General features: G+C 34.9%; 1 protein-coding gene and 1 pseudogene across 1 annotated transcript in view; one reads left to right on the forward strand and one right to left on the reverse strand.

The window, feature by feature from the left end:
- The window catches only part of SNTG1 (syntrophin gamma 1), a 913,181-nt gene that overhangs the window by 167,137 nt on the left and 724,035 nt on the right, over positions 1-22,009 (reverse strand).
- LOC125099399 (uncharacterized) lies at positions 1,910-2,027 on the forward strand (annotated as a pseudogene).

Here is a 22,009-nt window from a genome sequence, read left to right on the forward strand (position 1 = left end):
AAAGGGAGGAGACCCGGAATTTTAGTATTTACCCAAAAAAGACTGAATTATAATTTTGAAGTGGCTAAGATACTAAGAATCACCAACATTGAGTTTACTGCATTAGTAGAAATGGCAGATTGAGTACCGTGAGATTTAAATAGACTTCTGTTAAAAAAATATTTTATGACACCTGAGCACAGTGCTTAGCCAGTAAATTATTGTTGTACCTCTCAGTAGGATTTCCTATCATCTGCTTTTCTTGACTTTTGAAAGTGACCTGCATACATTTATTTATAGAGGGGATTTGGGAATTTCTTTCTCCAATTTCTCATTGTAACAAAAAAGGACATCACAGATAAAGGTTCACATTTCTATAATTTTATATGTTCTTGATAAAAGGGAGATTAATAAAAACAATAACCTCCTAAAATGCTTATACCACACTTCTAAGATGCTATTTTAAAAATTCAAATCTTAAATTGGTAGAATGAAATACCATGCAAGTCCCTCCATGATCTTGTCCCTGCCTCTCTTGGGGATCACCTGTATACTAGGTCTCTGTCTGTATGGAACTCCTGGATACAAACCTGGTGCCTTCTCTCACAAACCCTCTCCCTGCCACATCACCTGCTAGCTTGTGCATGCATGCTTTCTCTCCTGTCCCTTTCCCTCTATGACCCATCCTCACTCCCTCTCTCTTTTCTTTTCTTTTTTTTTCACCTGGCAGGATTCTAGTCGTCTGTGTGTGTGTGTGTGTGTGTGTATGTTTACCTGTGGTGCACAAAAATTAAACAGCTTTTAAATTCATCCTGAATATGGTACAGTCTTGTTCTGTCTGACACCAAAGGCTGTGGTGTTGTATTACATAATCAAGAACCATAAGCACCATAAAAATTTTTCTGAAAACTCTATTGGAATTGGCCAGTAGCTTTCTCTTTAATATTCCCTGTGGGTCTAATTCGTACATTGTTTTCATTCAATGTGCTTACTGACTTCTACATCACCATAACCCTTAATTGCACTGCCTTTATCTTCCCTTAGCCTAGCAGTGTGTCCAACTACCTAACAAGTATTGCCAATCACCATTAACTATCTTATGGGGAATATAGCATGCTTCTGCTACCTTCTCAAACTCATTGACAATCCTAGATCTGAATCAAAATAATGCCAGTGTTCCTTCTGTTGGTGGTACTCTGAAGCTCATCACCAGGGCCTGCTGTGAGGCTCTCATTTGTGACATGAAAATCTGTAACTGGTTTAGTTCTCCTAATTTTTCTTGAACTAGGATCTGACTGAATCTTCTTTCTTAGTATATCTTATAACTACACTTATGACAGAGACTTGTAACGTATTGAAGAAACCCCATTTTTCAACTTTGCCAATGATTTCTACATGAGTAAAATTAACAGAAAGGCTAAAAATAATGGGAATCACTACATTAATATGTATTTTGGACTAATGATAGAAGTTGGTATTAGGAACTGACACTTGCTCTGCCAAAATATAACATGTTTTTTTAACTTTATCAGAGATTCTGGAAATTTAATTTTTGTGACAAATTTCAACATGTAAATTTCAACATTTACTTTAAATTTCAAAGACAGTGAGGACTACATACAAAAACCTATTTGTAAGCCAGGTATGGTTTATGGAAACACATCTAAGGGATGGTTATTAGAGAAGGAAAATAATTTAATCTCATAAATAGATATGCAAAACCATTTTTTAAAATGCAATTCCAATATTTATAAAAGAATGGTAAAGGAAATAAAATAAGTAAAACAAGAAAATAATGATCTTTTTACATTATATAGAATCATTTATTTCAAATTAACAAATATCATGATAAAAATTAAACATATGAAATTGATTTAACAAAAAACAGTCCTTATCATTATTAAACAGTATAATTAAAAATTATAGCCCAAGCTTTGCGCAGTGGCAGTATCGTAGCCAATGAGGTTTATCCGAGGCGCGATTATTGCTAATTGAAAATTATAGCCCAGATAATATGGGGAAAAGCAGAATGTAAAAATGTGACTATTAAAAAGAGCAGAATACATATGTCATTGTTGCATAAAAAATATCCAAGATAATTAGACGAAAATGACTTAGATTTTAAGGTGTATGAATACCATGTATGTATATCCAAATCAGTAGTCTTCTTCAGTTTGGAAAAAAATAGATACAGAAATGGAACAAAATGCTTTTGATAAGCCTAAGAAGAATAAAATTCATAACCATTAACTTGATATGAAATATGTAGATTATGTAGATCCATTCCTGAGTTTCAAATTTCTTCCAAATTAAAATTTCTGGTGATATTATTTAAATACAACTATATTTAGACTTTTATGGGTCCATCAGGAATAAATGGTCAAATATACTGGAGGGTATTTAAGGTTAATCTCCAAGGCTATTCAAATGCATTTAGAATTTTGAGAGCATGTAGAATTACAATAATTAAAACAGGGTTTTACCACTGCAAAACTAAATGAGCCAATGACTTTTAGCGGATAATTAACTGAATAAATAATAGTGAATAATAAATATACTAATAAAATATAATATGTAAATAAAAATATAATAATAAAAATAATTGAATCTTAAATGTGTATACTGAGTTAATGATAAAGTTGTATTTTAAGTTTTAACAGAGAGCAATAGTGGAGAAAGTGGTTAATTACTTGAAGAACAATGGATCACCCACTAGCCTATGCAGTCCATATTTAAGGAGACATATTTAAGAAAGAAAGCAAAACTATTAGGCTCCTAAATAGGATGAGAAAGCATGAAACTAACTACCTTTCTGTTGATAACAACTAGAATGGAGCTGTGAACTGACTAAAAGCATTTGTTTGAAAGCATGTGAGAGCACCTGCTGTCACAAGGGTGTGCATAGGTAAGCTCTAAGACAGATGAGCACACAGAGGTGAGCTGGCCTTCTGAAAACACTGGACTGGCACTGGAAGAGTGTGAGAAGCATGATTTGCCCAGACAGAGAAATAAGCAGAGAATTTATTTTTCTCATAGGATAATATTGGCAGCATTTTTTATCTGTAGGGCTTTGAACATAAAATTGGTTTTCACCTCAAGATATTTGCTGAGTTCTGAATTGAGGCAGGATGAAAGGTTAAAAATATTAATCTGAAAATTATCCAAAAGCAGACAACAGTTTTAGAAATTTGCTATGCTGAGAGGTAAGCAAAGAGAATTCAGAGTCAGCTAAGGAGAGCTCCCAGGAATAGACTGTACTCTCAACTCAAAGGCCTGGAGGGCTGTAGCACTGGGAAAGGGGAAAAAAAAAAAAAGAAGTAAACAGAATCCTACAAAATTTCAACCCAGCCTTGATCCAACTGATACGATTAAGACATAATCTTGGTTTGCAAGACTAAAAAAAGTTCATATTATTTTATTATTTTTCAAGATACTTACATTAAGGTATAACCAGCAGTGTCTTAACTGATTAATATGTATGCCCCAAAAATCCATAGTGCACTATTATTTAATGATATATTTTAAATTATTTATATGTTAAGTAATAACATCCATTTATTAATTATCATACATGCAAAATTAAGACCCTATTAGTCCATTAGAAGTAAGTAATCTCAAAATATAATTAGTATCATGGGAAAATGTTCATGATTAAATCTTAATTGAACAAAGAATAATATCATCTATACAAGAGAATGGTAATTTTATTTTATATAGTAAACAAATACACATATTTTAATGTATATATAGTAATAAACTAATAAAAACACTAGCAATATATATCTATTACTACAATAAATGTTCATGTTATATTCTTCTGCACTTTAATAAAAATCTAAAATTAAAAACAAATGAAAGGGGGCGCCTGGGTGGCTCGGTGGGTTAAGCCGCTGCCTTCGGCTCAGGTCATGATCCCAGGTCCTGGGTTCAAGCCCCACATTGGGCTGTCTGCTCAGTGGGGAGCCTGCTTCCTCCTCTCTCTCTGCCTGCCTCTCTGCCTACTTGTGATTTCTCTCTGTCAAATAAAAAAAAAAAATTGTATTTAAAAAAAAAAAAAACAACAAAAAAAAAACAAATGAAAGGACATTTTAAAATACATTTTTCTACCAACACTAATCCTTTAAATGGCAAATGAGGTTTTGTATTTGATTTTCTAGAAAACAACTGACCCCAAAAATATAAAAGTCAAGTAATATAGATACACTCTTGCAGAAAGAGGATTTTGAATAGACTTTTTTAAGGGGAAAAATAATTAAATAGCCAACATGAGAAGAATCTTCATGTTATGGATGAAATGAAATAGAAAAGAAAGTTATTTTCTAGATCTTATAATTTCTAAAAATTTTACTTGCTGCATACCATCTACATAGTTTTATAGATATTAAATAACGTCAGAAAAATGATGCATTCTATTTTATCAAACATTTTCACCATTTATTCTCTCTTCTTCTTTTATTCTGTTAGATTAGGGGTTGTTTTTTCCTTGTAGGAATCTTTGGTATTGATGAAGTCTTAAATTTTTAGAGAAATAAATATTTTGAAGCTCTATTACATGCAAGAATATATTCCTATAGTATTAAAAGTTTAAGTTCAGTAGTACTGAATTTAAAGATTTTCATTTCATTAAAGACTTTTCATTTTAAAAACATTTAAATTTAACTAAATTAAAATTAAAATGTAAATTAAAATTAAAATTAAAAATACATTTAAATAGAGTTAAATTCATTAGAACTTTGAATTTTAAGTTTGAGGTTGTTTCAGAAAGCTAGGAGGACAAATATAAGTCATCGAATGCTTACATTACAAATTTTTTCAGATGAATTTCTTATACTAAAGAAATGAAAATAATCATGGTAAATCAACTACTTTAATTTACCCAACATCAAAAATGAACATTGCTAAAATAAATATTATGAACTGTACTTTAAAGAATAATATTCACTTTGACTAAATGCTGGGGAAGATGATAAATATGTGTCTTCCTTTTTCTTTGACAACATTTCACAAATGTTAATAATGGGAACTCCCTAAAGGAAGCTTAATTATTGCAGCAGATCTGTTAAATTGAGTTAAGAGTAATAATACACAACTGGCTCTAATAAAGATAAATTTGGAACTAATTGATTAAAAATAAAACTTGTTGTAATAGGACTGCCCACTTGTTTTAAATATCACTCTTTTTTAAAATTTTATTTTATTTCATTTTTTTTCAGTGTTCCAAAGTTCATTGTTTATGCACCGCACTCAGGGTTCCAAGCAATATGTGCCCTCCTTAATATCACCAGGCTCACCCCATCCCCCACCCCACCAAAACACTGTTTCTCAGAATCCACAGTCTCTCATGGTTTGTCTATTCCTCCAATTTCCCCCAACTCATTTCTCTTCTCCTTCTCCCAATGGCTTCCATATTATTTCTTATGCTACACAAATAAGTGAAACCATATGGTAATTGACTCTTTCTGCTTGACTTATTTCTCTTAGCATAATCACTTCCAGTCCCATCCATGTTGATACAAAAGTTGGGTATTCATCCTTTCTGATAGAGGCATAATACTCCATTGTATATATGGACCATATCTTCTTTATCTGTTCATCCATTGAAGGACATCTTGGTTATTTCCACAGTTTGGTGGCTGTGGCCATTGTTACTATAAACACTGGGTACAGGTGGCCTTTCTTTTCACTACATCTGTATCCTGGGGGTAAATACCCAGTAGTGCAATTGCAGGGTCATAGGGTAGCTCTATTTTTAACTTCTTAAGGAATCTCCACACTGTTTTCTAAAGTGGCTGCACCAACTTGCATTCCCACCAACAGTGTAAGAGGGTTACCCTTTCTCCACATCCTCTCCAACACACGTTGTTTCCTGTCTTGTTAATGTGGGCCATTCTAACTGGTGTAAGGTGGTATCTCAATGTGGTTTTGATTTGAATCTCCCTGATGGCTAATGATGATGAACATTTTTTCATGTGTCTGTTAGCCATTTGTGTCTTCTTTGGAGAAGTGTCTGTTCATGTCTTCTGTCCATTTTTTGACATGATTGTCTGTTTTGTACGTGTTGAGTTTGAGGAGTTCTTTATAGACCCTGGATATCAGCCCTTTGTCTGTAGTGCCATTTGCAAATATCTTCTCCCATTCTGTGGGTTGTGTCTTTGTTTTGTTGACTGTTTCTTTTACTGTGCAGAAGCTTTTGATCTTGATGAAGTCCCAAAAGTTCGTTTTCGCTTTCGTTTTCTTTGCCTTTGGAGACTACCTTGAAAGAAGTTGCTGTGGCCGATGTCAAAGAGGTTAATGCCTATGTTCTCCTCTGGAATTCTGATAGATTCCTGCCTCATGTTGAGGTCTTTTCTCCATTTTGAGTTTATCTTTGTGTATGGTTTAGGAGAATGGTTGAGTTTCATTCTTCTACACATAGCTGTCCAATTTTCCCAGCACCATTTATTGAAGAGACTGTCTTCTTTCCACTGTATATATATTTTTTCCTGCTTTGTCGAAGATTAGTTGACCATAAAGTTGAGGGTTCATATTTGGGCTCTCTACTCTGTTCCACTGGTCAATGTGTCTGTTTTTGTGACAGTACCATGCTATCTCGGTGATCACAGCTTTGTAGTAAAGCTTGAAATCAGGCAAAGTGATGCCCCCAGTTTTGTTTTTCTTTTTTAACATTTCCTTAGCAATTTGGGGTCTCTTCTAGTTCCATACAAATTTTAGCATTGTTTGTTCTAGCTCTTTGGAAAATGCCTGTAGGATATGATGGGCATCACTCTTATTTTTTGAATCCCTTAATTTTGTATATGAACTTTTAGCACAATCAATTTGTATCTAGAAACTAAAGTAGTAATATCCCCTTGTGACTATCTCTTCAGGCCAAAAAAGAAATACAATAGGATATTCAAATATCCCTTTTAAAATTTTCTTCCCTCCTACTTTTAATGTCTTTGATGATAGTTTTCCCTACTCAAATGTTTGAAGATCAGTGAAGATCTTATATTAAAAACTTTTATCTAAGTTATATTATTTTTTTTTATTTTTATACCTCAAAAACAAGTCAATTTTGGTGGCTGAAGTTGTGTGTTCTCAGAATGGATCCTCCAGGACCCTGCTAACAAAGTATATTTTCCCAGGAAAATCAATTTTGAAGATTTACCCAAGCAAATCATTCTTATGGAAGCAAGAAACAGTCCTCCAATTTCCTTAAAGATTTGTGGCCAATATTATTTAACAGATGTGTGAGGACTAAGAGAGATCTTCATTCTATAGCTATAAATCCACCTGAAGACTAATGATATTAGTCTGTGGGCACATAAGGCAATATATCCATTCTGAACGTGCTGATAAAACTCTACCTTTACCATGTAGAGGGAAGAATCAAAAAATGATTTTTGCCTCAGGAACCCACATTTCAGCTCATATTTTTCATCCTTTTTTTTCCCCCCAGGATATGGATTCGATGCCATTGCTACCTTGGTTATTTACCATCCCTACAGATATGATTTTAAAAGTGTACCATGTTACTTTTAAAAACATATCTATTAACAGTAAATCAATATTTCAGGATGATTCTATATTATACACAAAGGAGTATTCTTAAACTTTATTTTTCCTAGTACAAGAATTTTTCAATTCTACCTGTCATCATCTTCAAGATTAGCATATATATGATAAATACTATATACATACTGCACATGATTATATCTGTGTGTGTATATATATATATGGATATATATATAGATATATATTCTATCTAATCTTACTGTGAATTAAAAGCCTAGTAGCTGATAGTAAGTTGCAGCCATTTATAATTGCATACGTTTATTCATTCAGAGCTGACTTATTCTTTCTTCCATGAGTTCACTAAACCTCAGAAAGGACTGTATGTCAGACATCAAGTGAATGCCAAGGATATAGGATTCCTACCCTCAGAAATCATCTGGTATAGCTGGCAAAACAAACATGCAACAAATAATTCTGAGTTTTGGAATGAGTGTTGGAACAGGTAGTGTAAGACACTATTAAAGTAAAAAAGAGGGAAAAACTGACTGCAGGGTAGGTGTGCCTGCACCGTGTAGGAACTATGGGTTTCAGGAAGTAATGAAACCTATTTTTTAATATGTCAGTATTAATCATAGGTGAAGAAATTAGTTTTACCATCGCTAAATTATTAAGCAGGACTCTTAAGGAAGAAAATGCAATGTTTATACATAATAATTCAGACTCAATCCTCAGGAAATGTTTGCAGCCACCTCTGCACTCTAGTCAGGTGTCTTTAGCTTTTAAGCTCCATTGTAGAATAAGGGGTCTTTTAAGATGTATTCAACTGAGCAACTGCAAACTCAAAATGATTTCTTGCATAATTTCCTAATGACCCTTCATCTACCTACTTAGCACACTTCATTTACACTTCTCTTCCATATTGCACTGCTACTAGGCAAGAATGTATTCCCCATGGAACACTTAGTACCCTATAATGAATATTTAGAGGGAAAATGTATTTCTTTAGTCTTGCTTCCCTAGAAATATAGCCTGAGGAAGTCATATATGTTAAACCTTTATTGAGGGAGAATGTTCAATCCCAAAGAAGCAAGAGGGAAAGGTAAAACGAAGTAAGGCAGAACAGCAGAAGGCAAATACATGGTGGTAAGTTGCCTGAGTCACTGAGTTGGCAATAGCTTCTCCATGAACCATTGTTGGTGTTCAGTCAAGTGTGTATACCTATAGAGCTTTATGCAACTACTGCATTTCCAAATAATTCATCTATTGGAGAATGACAAATAATTTGTTAGCTAGTTCCTTTTGGCCCTTTGTCTCTTGTTGGATAATATATGTCTCATGGGGATCAGTTTGCCTATTCTTTCTGAGTTGTCATTAGTGTGGGGGCAGCTGGTGGGCCCAGTAGGATTGGCTCCTGCAACTATGGCATGAGGAAGGCCATCTTGAAGTCTAGTCCTATGCACTGCAGGTGGCTAGAATGGTGGGTGTGTTAAGCTGAGGCCCCCTGGGAAGTTCCTGTGGCTCTAAAACTGGAAAATATTAAGATTTGGGAATGTTCTGGCCAGAAAGAAAGGCAAAAGAATGAGTCCTACTGGGTGAGGGGAAAGAGGTCAAGCTGGCAGAGCTGGCTGGATCAAAGGTGGCACATAAGTTCTGTCCAGTAACACTGCCCCATTTTATAATGATTGCATTATTCAGCTAATATCAAAGTAGACGTTTTGGGTTGTACAAATGAAAATCAGCTAATATTGTTCAATATAAAAAATTTAGTAGTTTTCCAAGAAACAAAGTAGGTTATTTTATTGAGATCTCTCCTGACCTAACATGCCAAAATAAACTCTAATTGTGTAAAAAGCAAAAATATGATGGCTAAAAATATGGATACAGTGTAATGCCCAAACTTGCCCTTGGTTTTATTCTGATTTAAATTACTGACTCTGCAGTTTGATTTCACTCTCTATAACTCATTTTTAGTTGACACCTGCATGTCTGATGTTCATATTTTTGTGCATGAGGAAAAACAATGTAGAAAACAATAACACACTAGGACTAAAAAGTACCTCTAAAGACTCAGAAATATCAGCAGCTATAAAAAGGAAGAAAAAGTCTACTTAAGTGACACCCATGCTTGTCAGAACCACACTCTGCAAACTCTGATCACAGCGCTTAGTTCATTGTCAGTAAATCTTCTTTGTCCTCGGCTTTATTTTGTCATGACTTTCAATTCACCTACAAGCTTTGTCAAACCTTTTCAACGTGGCAGACATAATAGTTTTTCCTTTAGCTTTTCACAACCAACATCTTGAAGGAAAAAATATCCTATTTTTTCAACCTGCAAGTGTTTGCCATCTAATATTGCAGATCTCTATGAATTAAACACATGACTCCAGAATAAATTTGTTTTCACTTCTGAAGGTAAATGTTTAAAATACAGAAGATGAGTGAAATACCTGCTGAGTCAACTCAGAGGACTGATTTAAAAGTGTGTCTGTGTGTGAGAGAAAAAAAATCCTGAAAGACTATGATTATCTCACAAAAATTAGAGGGCATTGGTTATACACACATGTATTTTAAGATTAGTATGGTTTTAATATTAAATAATGTGGTAGATACTGTTAGTTATTTGTCTCAAAAGCTGTTCACAATCTACTTTTCTCAGTCATTTCTCACTGTAAATGCAAAAAATGGTAGAGACTAGCTACCTTCACCTCACTGCCACCACCCCCTTTCCTCTTTCCTGATTAAAGGGGACTTTCCTCTTAGCCTGATTAAAGGTGCTATCTGTACATGTGCTACTTACCCTTCTTTCCTTTTTTTCCTGTTCCAAACACAAAAGTGATGTTTGGAACTGTTGAAGCCCTTATGTGACCATGAGGTGCCAACAAGGTAAAAGTCAACACTCTAATGGTAGCGGAGGACGATAATGTGTATAGATAGAAGATGGGTTCTCGGTGGCTTCCCTGAACCACTGAAACAAAGCCAGTAAGTGCCACCATCCAGAATTCTTGTCAGTTGGGAACAAAACCCATCTATTTACCCCATCAGTACTTAGGGTATCTCTTACTTGTCATTGAAAGCATTCTTTTTTCTTTTTTTTTTAAGATTTTATTTATTTATTTGAAACAGAGAGAGAGATCACAAGTATGCAGAGAGGCAGACATAGAGAGAGAGAGGAGAAAGCAGGCTCCCCGCTGAGCAGAGAGCCCGATGCGGGCCTCGATCCCAGGACCCTGAGATCATGACCTGAGCTGAAGCAGAGGCTTAACCCACTGAGCCACCCAGGCACCCTGAAAGCATTCTTAATTAATGCAAACATCTTTGGAAGAGAACCTATTCTCTTTCACATAATACAATGTGAATATGTGTGATTCTCACATGTGCAATCACATATTCTTAAGATCATACTAATTTTCAATAAAACATTGAGAATAGAAACACAGAATGTCTATCATCTATCTATATCTTCTATATATCATCTAACACATGCACATACACACAAGTAATACTTTTCCAGTTATACATTTCATTTCAATAAAAGAAATGCATGCTGAGAAAATACATATACACACATTTATATACATATACATATGAAGGAATTTTAAAAAGAGGACGAGATATCCAAAGAATAAAAAAATAAAGCTTTGAAGAGGCACATGAACCCCAATGTATATAGCAGCACTATCAACAAGAGCAAAATTATGGAAAAATGTCCATCAACTGATGATTAGATAAAGAAGATATGATGTATATATACTATGGAATATTACTCAGTCATCAAAGAATGAAATATTGCCATTTACAAGGACATGGATAGAACTAAAGTGTATTATGCAAAGTGAAGTAAGTCAGAGAAAGAAAAATACCATATGATTTCACTCATATGTGCAATTTAAGAAACAAAACAGAGGAACATTGGGTAAGGGGAGAAAAAGTGAAATAAGAAAAACAGAGAGGGAGGCAAACCATTAGAGACTCTTAACTGTAGGGAACAAACTGAAGGTTGAAGAAGGGGAGGATGGTGGAAGATGGACTAAATGGGTTATGGGCATTAAGGAAGGCACTTTTTGTGATGAGCACTGGGTATTTTATGCAAGTAATAAACCACTAATGCTATTCCTGAAACCAATACTACACTATATGCTAACTTGAATTTAAATAAAATTGTGAAAGAAAAGAAAAAGAAAAGATAGGGCATTCCTTATGTTAGCAATTAACCTTGGAAATGTCAAATGAAACTGTTTATCAATCAGGATTAGTTTAGTGGTATAGTAGTAGAGAGTGATTGGGAAGATTGGATTTATGAGACACTGGCTGAAAGAAAGTTACACATTTTATCTGCCTTCTCTGTTTCTTTTAAACATGAGAGAACTTTGGTGTAGACCTTTGGGTTGCCTAAAATTGAAGCTACTTAACGGTGTAGTCACTACTAGATATTCATTTTAACTCATATCCAGTTCATCAACATTCTGTTACCTAAACAACAATCTTTCAGAATCTCAAGTGACTGTTCTACAAAACAAAGAGGTGCAACCTCACATACAATAAGCAAATTGATCTGTCATTTATTGATGGTTTATGGATTAAATCATTTCATTTTGAATGCAGCTGGAGAGAGGGAAAACTACTAATGTCTCAGCATCACTTAAGGGCCACAATGTTTAAAGTACTCTCTTCAGTTAACCCTCACATTGATTGAAATTTAACTTAGTGCCTCTTTATGAGGACGAATATGAAGCCCAAGCCCCAGAACTCATAGGTAGAGAACCTAGGACTTTATGTCAAAGCTGATGACGCCAAACCCCATGTGTCTGTTTGGATTGTCTTTGACTGATCAAACCAGAGTGTTTTGAAGTCATACTTCTTCCTGTTTTCAGGTCTAGCTATACAAATACTAATAGTTGATTAGTAAGTTCTTGACTCCATCATTCAGTTAATAGTCTTTTCTATTTAATCTTCTGTATATGTTTTTATTACCATATCATATGTGTGCATGTGTAAATTTTTTGTAATTTAGTCAATTATTATCAAAAATGTTCTGGAGTTACATGAGATAAGCTTTAGAGAAATTTGAAGAGTGGTCTTGGGGACTTTGCAAAATCCAATCTTTTCTTAATGATTTCCATCCAGCCCTGGTATTCAGTGAGCTATGGTTAATGATTTTGCAGTTTTCAGTTATTCTAGGGATGTATCTAGACCTTCCCTATTTGGCAAGGCTCTAGTTCAACCATATGGAAATGTATTTCCCAACAAATTAAAACATTAAATAGTTTGATGCAATGCCATAGGGTACACATTCTCTTATTTTATTAAATATACACATCAGGGGCGCCTGGGTGGTTCAGTGGGTTAAAGCCTCTGCTTTCGGCTCAGGTCATGATCTCAGGGTCCTGGGATCGAGCCCCACATTGGACTCTCTCAGCAGGGAGCCTGCTTCCCCTCTCTCTCTGCCTGCCTCTCTGCCTACTTGTGATCTTTGTCAAATAAATAAAATCTTTTAAAAAATGTCAATATCTGGTGTTAATGGACTTACAAATAATGTAAATAAATATACATATATTTGCATTATATATACACATTATGTGTATTATTTAAAATAAACACTTTATTTTAAAACTGTTTTAGATTTATTGTCCAACATATGTGGAATTTAAGAAAGAAAACAGAAACGAAGAAGAAAAACAGACTCATAAATTCAGAGAACAAACTGGTGGTTGCCAGAGAGGAGGTAGGTGAAGGAATGGGGAAACAGAGGGGATTAAAAGGACATTTATCTTGATGAGAACTGAGTAATATATGGTATTGTTGAATTATTATATCATATACCTAAAACTAATATAACACTGTATGTTACTTATATTAAGACAGTTTTAGATTTATAAAAAGTTCTAAAGACAGTAATTCCCGTATACCAAACCCAGTTTTCCATATTATTAACTCTGTATTCTCCATTGTTATGAAACATTTGTTATAATTAATGAACCAATACCTATATATTATCATTAACTAAAGTCCATGCTTTCTTAAGATTTCCTTAGTTTTTATATAATATCCTTTTTCTATTCCAGAATCTCATCCAGGATATCATATTATATTTAGTCATCATTACCTTAAGGACTTAGGCTACTCTTGGCTGTGACAATTTCTCAGACTTTTCCTTCTCTTTTATGACATCAGTTTTGAGGAGTAATGGTCAAGTATTTTGTAGGTTCTTCATCACCTGGCATTTTTTGGTGCCCTTCTCATGGTACAACAGAAGTTACAGATTTGTGAGAGGAAGACCACAGAGGTAAAGTGCCATTTTTACTACATCATATCAAGGGTTTATACTATCAATATGACTACAACTGTTAAAGTCAACTTTGATCCACTTGCTGTGCTTATAGTTTTTATGTGTCTGCTTTATAAAGTTATACATCTTTCCCCTTTCCTTTCTGTACACTGAAAGGAAGTCACTGTACATATTAAGAAAAACATTAAAAAGAAGACATATCTTTAGTACTCTTGTATTTTTATCAATTTGCTAATATCTAAAACATTTTCTTGAATCTCCATTGCACAACATTCTTCTAAAAATGTGGGGTAGAATATTAGGCTTATATTAATATAAATATAATACTGCTCTTAAAAATTACATATTACAGGCTATGGTACTTAGCTGAAGAAATATCTTATTTGAATATCACTGTAACCTAGTAAGGAGAACAACTACAATGATAGCTCATACTTTGTGAGTTTTTTCCTAAATGCCTTAATATAGTTGCTTGCATAACTTGGAATATTTTGTAATTGGTGCAACCAAAACAAGAACCAGGTTTTCTTACTCATAAGTGTACTTAAATATAAAGCACATACTTAAACTTTGAACTTTTTTCACTACTGCTAATGTAGTATATATATTAGTTAATGAGAAAACACAAAAATCTTTATTAATCATCATAATGAAATGTAATGTCATTGAATGTTAATATATAATCATATGTAAATGGATACTGCAAATTCAGTAAATGCATGTCAAGATAATAATGAAACTTAATGAGAGACTGTGGACTCTGAGAAACAAACTGAGGGTTCTGGAGGGGAAGGGAATGGGGGGTTGGGTGAGCCTGGTGGTGGGTATCAAGGAAGGCACATATTTCATGGAGCACTGGGTGAGATGCATAAACAATGAATTTTGGAACACACACAAAAAAATTAAATTAAATTAAATTTTAAAAATAATGAAACTTTAAGATATTTGAGTTCATGGTAATGTCAGTAACAAAAACTTAAATAGATAATTCATACTGTACTTATTCAAAAGAGCTTCTACATTCAGGGACAGGGACTAGGAAAACCCAAGGAGGAAGACACCAGTGATATTTTAATTGGGAAAACAAAACAAAACAGAAACAGAAATAGCCTGTGGCATACAATACTTGCCCTTTTATATCAGAAGAGTTGCCAAGTAAAAGAGAACATTTAAATTATTGTTTGTCTTTCCCAAGGCAGAACTAGTACAAATGGATGAAAGCAACAGGAGAGGTTTATTCAGTATAAGGAAGCATTTCCTGATACTGAGTTGTCAAGGATTCAGTTGCTGCATTGTGAAACAGTGGCTTTAAAACATGCTCGTCTATCAGACACCTATTGGGGGGGTAGCGATTTATGAAGGACAGGGAAATATGTCCAGAAATAAGCAGTCTACAGGAATTATCTATGGTGGATCGCGCTGACAGGGCTTCTTCTCCACAGCTATTTTAAATCAGATGATACCTCCGAAGTTGTAAGAATTTACTGAGTAGTATCTAATGAGTTAAAAGAATTTAATGAGACGTCTTCACTGCAGTGCTTACTGTAGCTTGATTAATTTCCCCTTTCCCTCTTTTTTCCCCACTTATGCAGTAATCTTTACTTCAAACAACTACTGATTGAGTGGCTGACTCATTCATTCACTTCATATTTGTTCAACATGGACTATGGTAAGGACCAAAAATGCAAGGACATAGGACAGAGATGCTACCCTGTTTGAGCAGGGTAAAGTTGGACACACCATCTCTTTGCTCCTGGCCACTGCTGCTGTTGTTCCCCAAGTCAGGCAGAACTCTCCACGTGACAATGACTCCCTTTGACTTTAGTTCTAATCTCTGTCCGAAAGACCCATCCAGTCCTGCATGCTCTTTTGGCACCAGCAGTTCTCACAGGCTTCAGATGGTTTCTCCTGACTCATTTTCTGTAGTATTTGAAGGCTTTTAGCCATGCCCGGCAATGTACTGAGAAAAACAGACCCTCTTTCCAGCTCTAAAGACAACTTGGTTAGTGTGTTTTAACTCAACAATTATGATTATTTTTGTTTTAATATTACAAGTGAGCTGTTTTTAAAGGATGTAGGGACTCTGGGGTGCCTGAGTGGCTCAGTCATTAAGTGTCTGCCTTTGGCTTGGGTCATGATCCCAGGGTCCTAGGATCAAGCCCCGCTTTGGGCACCTTGCTCGGTGGGAAACCTGCTTCTCCCTCTCCCACTCCCCCTGCTCGTGTTCCCTCTCTCGCTGTCTCTGTCAAATAAATAAATAAAATCTTAAAAAAAAAAAAAAAAAGGATGTAGGGACTCAAATGACATCATATTCTGTTTTGCACTTGGATTAATGAGTAATATGCATATTAAGCTGTTTTTCTGATATATGCAAGTGCATTTTGTGGCTACTAGAGTTATGCTTTTCAGATTGAACCATGAGAGTTAGATTAGGTAAAAAAAAAAAAAATGCAGTGGCTTTATCTAAATGTTGAATTAGTTTTGTATTGTTGCAATCACAAATTACCACAGATTTAGTGACTTGAAAACAAAACACTAATCTATTATCCTACAGTTCTATAGGTCAGAGGTCCTAAATGTGTCACACTGGCATAAAATCAACATGCTGACAGGGATGTATTCCTTCCTAGAGGCTCTGGAGGAGCAACATCCCCTTGTCTTTAGTCAAGTCTACTGACCTCCTAGCTTTCTTTAAGTTCTGGTCCCTTCCTGCATCTTCAGGGCAAGCAAAGTCAGATATTGTTATTTCCATTATTGTTTCATTTTACTTTCTTCCACTTTTTTTTTTTTTTTTTTTAAGGTAGGCTCCATGCTCAGTGTGGAGCCCAATATGGGGCTTGAACTCATGACCCTGAGATCAAGACCTGAGCTGAGATCAAGAGTCAGATGCTCAACTGAATAAGCCACCTAGGTACACCATACCTTCTCTCACTTTTAAAAACACTGGTGATTCCACTGGGTAATCCTGGATAATCCAACCTAATCAATTTATTTGAGGGTAAGCCGATTAACAAAATTAATTCCAACAACAACTTCACTCTCTTTGCCATGTGAGATAACATACTCACATGTTCTAGAAATTAAGATATAAATGTTTTGGGGAGGCCATTACTTTGCCCTTATTTTCTTAAAAAAAAAAAAATCCCTTCAGTATTTCTTGGATTCAATGTTCTTTCTTATGAATTTTCTATATCTTTCTATTTAACTGAAAATGACTTAATTTTTTGAAGGATATTTCCAAGATATCTCAAGATAGTATAGCAATTCTTTTCTTTCAGTACACTGCCTTTTTGCTTACATTTATTTTTATTAAAACTACTGCTTCCAGTTTTAGACAAAAAGAAATAAGCCCCCTGCAGTCGATTTCTCCCACTGACCATAACTAAATACAGTGGGCAAAATACAAAAGGCAACTACAAGAAAAATCTTTAAAGAAAATAATAACTAGGACACTGGGGAGAGAAGTAAAAATTAAATAACAACTAATATGATTATAGTGGGTTTCCCATTTTTGTTGTGTTTTGTTTTTGCTTGCTTTATTTCCCAAAGTTGATATGAGATGAAGACAAATTAGATCATGATCAGCAAAACTGAGAAAAGCTCATATTTCTGACCAGAGCCTTGAGATAGGGGTCCCTGTGAGTCATGGGTTCTGGAAAGGACAGTCATCACATTTTCCTTTTTGGCTCACAACTCTGCTCCAAGGCCAGGCTATCAAACAGCTGCTGTTATGAATACAGTGGCACTGTGAGCATCTAGAAATCCCAAGAGAAAACCCACCTTTTAGAATAAGAAACTAGGAAGGGGGTCCCATTATAGGGGGGATCCTTACTACTTTCTTTTTTCTCTTTTTCTTCATGTTGTTTTGCCTTGAAAGAGGGTTTAATCATGAGGAAATGTACACCAGTGCAAGAGGCAATAGTTTGAGAGTAAGCTCTGACTTTCTGGACAGATCAAAGACAGCTATTCCCTGGGAGCCAAACAGTGTGGGGGAGATCCTAGAGACAAGCAAGTGGGAGAAGGAGATACCCTAATTCCATGGATGAACTGAAAGAAATTCTAGGTCCTTTCTCATGAATTGCATAATAAAGATTTGAAAACTCTGCTGATATTAGACACACTACCTAGGAAAATAAATCAGAACATAAAGTCTGAATCTAAGTTGCTGTTTGTTTGCCATATTAGTTTTTGCAGTACACCAATGACTGCCCTCCCACCACTAAAAAAAAAAAAAAAAAAAAAAAAAAAAAAAAGATATCCACATTAAATTCCTGGAATTTGCAAATGTTTCCTTATTTGGAAAAAAAAAAAAAGGAGATCTTTATAAATGCAATTAAGTTAAGGATCTTGGGGCGAGATTATCTTGGATTGTCTGAGTGGGCCCTAAATCCAATGACGAGTGCCTTTATAAGAGGCACATAAAGACACATAAAGGAGAACAGGCACACAGAGTGATGTGACCATGGAGGCATAGATTACAGTGTTGTGGCCCTGAGCCGTGGAAGCTAGAAACACTAACAGCTACCAGAAGCTGGAAGGGGAAAGGAGAGATTCTCCTCTGGAGCCTCCAGATCCAGCCCTGATGACACCTTGATTTGGCACTTCTGCCTTCCAGAACAGTGAGAAAATAAAGTTATGTCATTTTATGCTACCAAGTTTGCAGTTATTTGTTATAGCAGCTCTAGGAAACAAATGCAGTTCCCTTTTGCTGTGTAACTAACTACAACATTTAGTGACTTAATGAAACATTTTACTCTCCTATATTTTCTGTAGTCAGGAATCCAGAGGGGCTAGCTGGGTCCTCTCTCTCTGGGTTTCTCACCAGGTTGTGTTCAGGTCAATTGAAACCACAGTGTCTTCTGAAATTCTGACAGGGAAGCATTTGCTTCTCAATTCACTATCCAGCCTGCACATGAAGGGGAAGGGCTGCACAGACGGTGTATACTGGAAGTAGAGAAACTTGAGTCATCTTAGAAACTCACCTATTAAAGTTTGCTAGCTGGCCCCTAATTACTCATATTCCTTCTACACGCAAAATACATTTACCCTCCACAATATTTCCCAAGAGTTTCATCCCATTACAGCGTCACTGTATTTTAAGATCTTCAATTTTTTATATGATTTGATCATGGAAATAAAAATTAATAACTTTCTCTAGTTATTTAATCATGGATTTGATAAAACAATAAAGAGCAGAAAGGGGAATTTTAAAGTATTAACTGTTTGTTTTTTTTTTTTTTTACAATTCATGAGTTTTACCTTTACCAATCTATTCAAGTCTACTTTACCCAAAATAACAGAAAATGCCCACAGTGACCTGGTTTAGCCCTGCTGGAACCCAGCCCAGTAAACTGTAGCCTTTGCCGTTCCTTCCTTTCCAATGTGTGAGTATGTAGTTTAAGTAGAATGAATGGGCTTCTGTGCAAGCATGACTTTAAGGCAAGTCCCTGAAGTATCCTCTTCTACTACATACCATTACTAAATGCTCTGTAAATATTTTGAAGTCACCTTGAATACTGCCAAACTGAAATAGTGTTTGTCAAAATATTTTTAACTATTATATTCAATGACCTTCTGGAAAAAGAATGTTTTTAAGATAACAAATACAATGGAATTTCCACATAAAATAGGTAGGAAAATCTCCCTATTTAACAGAATTATTACTGTTGGAAATCAGTGATCAAAGAATTAGCAAGTGGTTAACATATTACTCAAGTAATTCTAGTATAGAGTTTTTGTTTGTTTTGTTTTGTTTGCTTTCTTTTAACTTTCTATGTATATTTTCCAATTAGTCCAATTACTAAAAAACCATTCATTATTAAATAGTTTCTAAATAGTAAAATTTTAATATCTCTTTTATCCTTCTAATCAGGGGTGCATACGTTTTATGTCTTTTCAATAATATGATGTTTGTTTTTACTTGTTAACATAATATTTTATATACATTTTCTAGTTGATCTCATTTTCAAATTTATGTTGATGCATGCTAATCTCAAGTGAAATTTCCTAAGTTATCCATCTCAATGTTTTCATTTTTGCACCTATTAATAGTAGTTAAGCTGTTCAGAATTACATTCCCATAAGCTTTTGTACCCTCAAAGTATTTGCAGATATAGAGGGAAAAAAAAACTCCTATAAGCTTCTGCAAAGTATTATTTCTATCTTTTTTAGAATAAAAAAATTAAGAGAACTAGAATAATCTGCCTCTGTTAAAAAAACTCATCCAGCTATTCTCAAGCTGTATCATTTCTTTCACCATATGAACCAACCATATCAATTGTATCCTCAGGGCAACCACTGTTCCTCAGGGAAGTCAATCTAACTTTCACATATGATTATTGTGCCCAGTGACCTTTCAACGTTTATGTAGTGCTATAGGTACGTGGGAGTTTGTTGCAATAATAGTCCTTTTGAGTGAGAACTGATTATAAGATGAAAAGGACATGCAGTTAGAATGTAATCTCAAAGGTGTGTAAGAACAACTAGATAACTTTAATACAACAATATTATCATACTAGACCTATGGATTTCTCAGCATTGGATAAGAATGCTTTCCTCTCTTGTGGCAAGTACTTATCACAAGGATGAAAAACAAGCAGTAAAATCTGACTTGTTCTTCTCTATGCCTATAAAGAATAGACACATTTTCATCTTCACTTTCTTCCCATATGCTTGTCTTCTGGGTCACAGCATTCTAACTAAACACAGTCCAAAGAAACTGTTTTCATGAGAATGTTCCTAGGATATGGGGTCATTGTAAATTTGGATCTGGTAAGAGAAAAACTTTGGATTTAAAATCTAACACCCTTTTTTAAATTTAAATAATATTTTATTTAACTCAAATATTTTAATATGTAATCAGTATAAAAATTATAAATAAGATATTTTACATTCTTTCTTCACAAGATTAAAAAAAAATCTTTTTAATCCAGTGTATTGTTTACATAGCATATCCACTTCACACTGGTCAGAGTGGCTAAAATTCACAGGTCTGAAAATGACAGATGTTGGCAAGGATGCAGAGAAAGGGGAGCTCTCTAACAGTGTTGGTAGGAATGCAATCTGGAGCAGCCACTCTGGAAAACAGAATGGAGGTTCCTCAAAAAGCTGAAAATCGAGCTACCTTATGACCCAGGAATTGCACAACTGGGTATTTGCCCCAAAAGATACAAATGTGGTAATCTGAAGGGGCATTTGCACCCCATTGTTTATAGGAGCAATGTCCACAATAGCCAAACTGTGGAAAGAGCCCAGATGTCCATCAACAGATGAATGGATAAAGATGTGGTATAAACACACACACACACATACACACACACGACGGAATACTATTCAGCTATCAAAAAAAATCTTGCTATTTGCAACAAAATGGATAGAACTAGAGGGTGTTATGCAAAGCAAAATAAGTCAATCAAAGAATAACATTCTGTTCTTTTAAAAATACTTTTTTTCTCATAAATATAGTTATCTTGGCTCATTGTTTAAGCACTCTAATTACTACATATAATGAAATAGAAAGTCAGTACTTTTATAGTACTTTATCCCTAGAAAATCCCTTAGAAATATGTCGGAAATGAGGAAAGTCATGATCCTCAGAGAACACTGTATTTTGGGGGGGTGGGAACAGTCCTAAATTTCTTAACATCTTCATCTTCTGTAACTCCAATATGATGAAACCAAAAGATGGCAAAGATTGGATGCTGTGGGGGTCACTCCTGCTCAAGCCAGATATGCTCAGGCCAGGCCTCCTTGTCGGGTGATGTCCCTGGGCAAGGCTTGGTGTATTTGTACCCATTTAGACACCATAAAGTAAATTTACTTCTCTTCATTAGCACCACATTGAGAAATAATTTCACACGTACCAAATAACCAAAATTTAAAAACACACAATGTTGCCAAGTATTGACGTTATCTATAGAAAGAGACCTGCAGTCATGGAATGAAAAATACTTGGCATTCCGAGAAATGCTGAATACTAATGTGTCCCATCCCTGTCAGTTCCACTCCCAGGCAATCCCTTCAACATGGAGTCAGAAGACATGTGCATGGCCTTGCTCTTTCCTAGATTTCAAAGCAGAATCTGTGCAAAGATTCTTGAATCTGAAGGGTCATTCACATGGGAGAGTTTTGTATGTTCATGAGCTTGAGAGTTACATATTTCTACCTGACCATTTACATAATAGACCTGTGAAATTTCCTTGGGACTGAAATGCTCCAACATGGCATAAAAAGGGTTGTGTCTGAAGGGGC

Source organism: Lutra lutra, chromosome 4, assembly GCF_902655055.1.
Source record: "Lutra lutra chromosome 4, mLutLut1.2, whole genome shotgun sequence".
Lineage (NCBI taxonomy): Eukaryota > Metazoa > Chordata > Mammalia > Carnivora > Mustelidae > Lutra > Lutra lutra.